Source organism: Haliotis rubra, unplaced genomic scaffold (genome assembly GCF_003918875.1).
Source record: "Haliotis rubra isolate DU_JTF1 unplaced genomic scaffold, ASM391887v1 Scf636, whole genome shotgun sequence".
Classification (NCBI taxonomy): domain Eukaryota; kingdom Metazoa; phylum Mollusca; class Gastropoda; order Lepetellida; family Haliotidae; genus Haliotis; species Haliotis rubra.
Window position 1 is genome coordinate 590,261 of NW_025767342.1, and position 5,031 is coordinate 595,291.

The window sequence follows — 5,031 nt, forward strand, 5'->3', positions numbered from 1 at the left end:
CCTCTCCCAGTCTACATCCTCCACCTTGTCCGTCTGTCCTTACCTTCCCGTGTCCTTCCTTCTCGGTCCTCGTCCTCCCGGTCCGTCCTTGGTCCATTTGTCCATGCCTTCTATTATGTGTGTGTCCATTCTGTGTTGCTGTCTCCACCCTGTGCGGTGGTTTGAGAATATTTCGCTCATATGACGACGTGCATGCGTGTGTATGTGTATTTGCGGCTGCTTGTACTAGACCAGACTGAAGTTGGTTTTATAGTGCTAGCTCACTGAGATACTGAGATACAGTTCATTTTCACTCAATTTCAAGAGAGTTTCAATGGTCATTTAATCAACTTTCAGGATGCCTTCTCCATCCGCCTATGATGTAATTATTATATGTAACACTACCCTGCCCTGCCCTGCCCTGCCCTGCCCTGCCCTGCCCTGCCCTGCCCTGCCCTGCCCTGCCCCGCACCGCACCGCACCGCACCGCACTACAACACACTAGAACACAACACAACACCCTACTCTAACGTACACTATTATTTTACAGGATCCTTCTATTTCCTGTAAGGGTACTTTAAATGAGTTACCATGGTTACCATTACGTTCACTAAAACCCTCTCAAGACAATTAGCTTACAAGTCTGGTGCATGTTACCAGTAACCTGATTCAGTTCTCTTCATTTGATGTACGTTTCTCATGTGAAAAGCTAATAAACATGTATGACCTGGCCTGACAGTTATCTTGTGTCGTTGTTACGGTGTGCACAGGTTTCATTAGGTTTGCCTTTGTTCATCCACACATCTCACTTGAAGAAACTTTAGAGAGGACATACGAGCTATGTTATGTGACTAGAGCATTGTTCAACACTGATCTGAACAGTGGTCTTGTTATGTCAAGGCTTGGCAGCTAAACATTCAAACATGCAACAATCCACAGTGAGTGAGTGAGTGGGAAGGGAAATAACAGGCTTTACTGTGTAGACATTTCACAAAAAATGCTGTACGCTGAGGATAGCCGTTGGCTGTTGAGTCATGTGACACAGTATGTTTGTGTCACCATCTGCTTCAGGAATGTCTATTTATGAGTTATTCCTGTCCCAGTTATTAAATGCAGTGAAGGATATGGCCAAACATCCTGTGTTCTAAGTAACAAGGCTGTCTGTATCAAACATGCAGTTAATCTGACAAACAACTGTCAGTTGTGTTTTTGTTGAAATACGGGTCACTTAAAAGTCAGTTTACACCATACGGCCTTGGCATTTATCCCCAAGATTGCTTTTCATTACACTGAATGTGTGTTTTTCAGTTTGGTGGGCAGCTCCACGCGATCCATGAATACATGCGACTTGGCTGGATCAGTATGGGAGCTATGAAATGTGTTATGGTGGTGTGAGAGTGGAGCGTGGTGGGTGTGAGTCTGTAGGAATGCGTTATTGTAGTGTATGTATGTGTGGAGCGTGGTGGATGTGAGTTTGAAGGAATGCGTTATTGTAGTGTATGTATGTGTGGAGCGTGGTGGATGTGAGTCTGTAGGAATGCGTTATTGTAGTGTATGTATGTGTGGAGCGTGGTGGATGTGAGTTTGAAGGAATGCGTTATTGTAGTGTATGTATGTGTGGAGCGTGGTGGATGTGAGTTTGAAGGAATGCGTTATTGTAGTGTATGTATGTGTGGAGCGTGGTGGATGTGAGTCTGTAGGAATGCGTTATTGTAGTGTATGTATGTGTGGAGCGTGGTGGATGTGAGTTTGAAGGAATGCGTTATTGTAGTGTATGTATGTGTGGAGCGTGGTGGGTGTGAGTCTGTAGGAATGCGTTATTGTAGTGTATGTATGTGTGGAGCGTGGTGGATGTGAGTTTGAAGGAATGCGTTATTGTAGTGTATGTATGTGTGGAGCGTGGTGGATGTGAGTTTGAAGGAATGCGTTATTGTAGTGTATGTATGTGTGGAGCGTGGTGGATGTGAGTTTGAAGGAATGCGTTATTGTAGTGTATGTATGTTTGGAGCGTGGTGGATGTGAGTTTGAAGGAATGCGTTATTGTAGTGTATGTATGTGTGGAGCGTGGTGGATGTGAGTTTGAAGGAATGCGTTATTGTAGTGTGTGTATGTGTGGAGCGTGGTGGATGTGAGTTTGAAGGAATGTGTTATTGTAGTGTGTGTATGTGTGGAGCGTGGTTGATGTGAGTTTGAAGGAATGCGTTATTGTAGTGTATGTATGTGTGGAGCGTGGTGGATGTGAGTTTGAAGGAATGCGTTATTGTAGTGTGTGTATGTGTGGAGCGTGGTGCATGTGAGTTTGAAGGAATGTGTTATTATAGTGTGTGTATGTGTGGAGCGTGGTTGATGTGAGTTTGAAGGAATGCGTTATTGTAGTGTATGTATGTGTGGAGCATGGTGGATGTGAGTTTGAAGGAATGCGTTATTGTAGTGTGTGTATGTGTGGAGCGTGGTGGATGTGAGTTTGAAGGAATGTGTTATTGTAGTGTGTGTATGTGTGGAGCGTGGTGGATGTGAGTTTGAAGGAATGCGTTATTGTAGTGTATGTATGTGTGGAGCATGGTGGATGTGAGAGTTTGAAGGAATGCGGTTGTTATTGTAGTGTGTGTATGTGGAGCGTGGTGGATGTGAGTTTGAAGGAATGCGTTATTGTAGTGTATGTATGTGTGGAGCGTGGTTGATGTGAGTTTGAAGAATGCGTTATTGTAGTGTGTGTATGTGTGGAGCGTGGTGGATGTGAGTTTGAAGGAATGTGTTATTGTAGTGTGTATGTGTGGAGCGTGGTTGATGTGAGTTTGACGAGAATGCGTTATTGTAGTGTATGTATGTGTGGAGCGTGGTGGATGAGTTTGAAGGAATGCGTTATTGTAGTGTGTGTATGTGTGGAGCGTGGTGGATGTGAGTTTGAAGGAATGTGTTATTATAGTGTGTGTATGTGTGGAGCACGTGGTTGATGTGAGTTTGAAGGAATGCGTTATTGTAGTGTATGTATGTGTGGAGCATGGTGGATGTGAGTTTGAAGGAATGCGTTATTGTGTGTGTATGTATGTGTGGAGCGTGGTGGATGTGAGTTTGAAGGAATGTGTTATTGTAGTGTGTGTATGTGTGGAGCGTGGTTGATGTGAGTTTGAAGGAATGCGTTATTGTAGTGTATGAGTATGTATGGATGTGTGGATGCATGGTGGAGTGAGTTGAAGGAATGCGTTATTGTAGTGTGTGTATGTTTGGAGCGTGGTGGATGTGAGTTTGAATGAATGTATGTTATTGTAGTGTGTGTATGTGTGGGATGTGGATGTGAGTTTTGAAGAATCAAGAATGCGTTATTGTATGTATGTATGTGTGGAGCATGGTGGATGTGAGTTTGAAGGAATGCGTTATTGTAGTGTATGTATGTGTTGAGCGTGGTGGATGTGAGTTTGAAGGAATGTGTTATTGTAGTGTGTGTATGTGTGGAGCGTGGTTGATGTGAGTTTGAAGGAATGCGTTATTGTAGTGTATGTATGTGTGGAGCATGGTGGATGTGAGTTTGAAGGAATGCGTTATTGTAGTGTGTGTATGTGTGGAGCGTGGTGCATGTGAGTTTGAAGGAATGTGTTATGGTGGTCTGTGTGTGGAGCGTGGTGGATGTGAGTTTGAAGGAATGCGTTATTGTAGTGTGTGTATGTGTGGAGCGTGGTTGATGTGAGTTTGAAGGAATGCGTTATTGTAGTGTGTGTATGTGTGGAGCGTGGTGGATGTGAGTCTGCAGGAATGTGTTATGGTGGTCTGTGTGTGGAGCATGGTTGATGTGAGTTTGAAGGAATGCGTTATTGTAGTGTGTGTATGTGTGGAGCGTGGTGGATGTGAGTCTGCAGGAATGTGTTATGGTGACGTGTTTAGCATAGTGGAATGAGAATACTGGTGATAGTCAATCTGTAGGAATGAGGATGCTGGAGGCACTGTAGGATTGTGAGAGCAGCGACTGTGTATCAAGAGGAATGTGCTGTGGCACGTTTGTGGAGTCAGTTCCCTTCTGACCCCTACACAAGCATCAGCAGGGGGAAATAATTTATGCATGACCTTGATAAAACATTTGTGAAGGTTGCCCACAAGGACATGCTAAAGGGCCGCGTGGCTCATATTTCACGCTGTTCTCTCAAAGGTGTAAAATAAACTTAAAGCTGCTAAGGAAGCAAGACAGCAAGCCAAAGAAGGCCTATGTAAACCTCATTGTAACAATACAATATTCGCGTGAAACCCATGTAAATCATGTCAGAGTCATAAATCATGGACTTGTCAATTCGAGTCTGCAGCTGCATGCTTTCCTCCTTATATCACTTCCTCTGAGATTTTATGGTCCAGTGTTATTGGCTCTTGGTTCAAGTAGGCACGCATCAATGTTTAAACATGTTACACTGAATGCTCAGGTCCCACAGTACTGTGTAGGTGAAATGGACTGGGTTGTCTTGGTCTCACCATACACACAATGGAAATATCAGGTTTCACTCTGTTGTCAAGGTTTCAACATAATAAGATGAAAAATAACACGTATCATTGTGTAGTAAATGTTTCACAATACTGGGAACTGGAATAACAGGTTTTACTGTGTAGACAAGGTCTCACCATACTGAGAAGAGAAATAACAGGTTTTACTGTGAAGACAAGGTCTCACCATACTGAGAAGGGAAATAACAGGTTTTACTATGTAGACAACGTCTTACAATACTCAGATGGGAAATAACAGGTTTTACTGTGTAGACGAGGTCTCACCATACTGAGAAGGGAAATAACAGGTTTTACTGTGCAGACAAGGTCTCACCATACTGAGAAGGGAAATAACAGGTTTTACCGTGTAGACAAGGTCTCACCATACTGGGAAGGGTAATAACAGGTTTTACCGTGTAGACAAGATCTACCCATTCTGATAAGGGAATTATAGGTTTTACCGTGTAGACAAGGTCTCACCATACTGGGAAGAGAAATAACAGGTTTCACTGTGTAGACAAGGTCTCACCATACTGAGAAGGGAAATAACAGGTTTTACTGTGTAGACGAGGTCTCACCATACTGAGA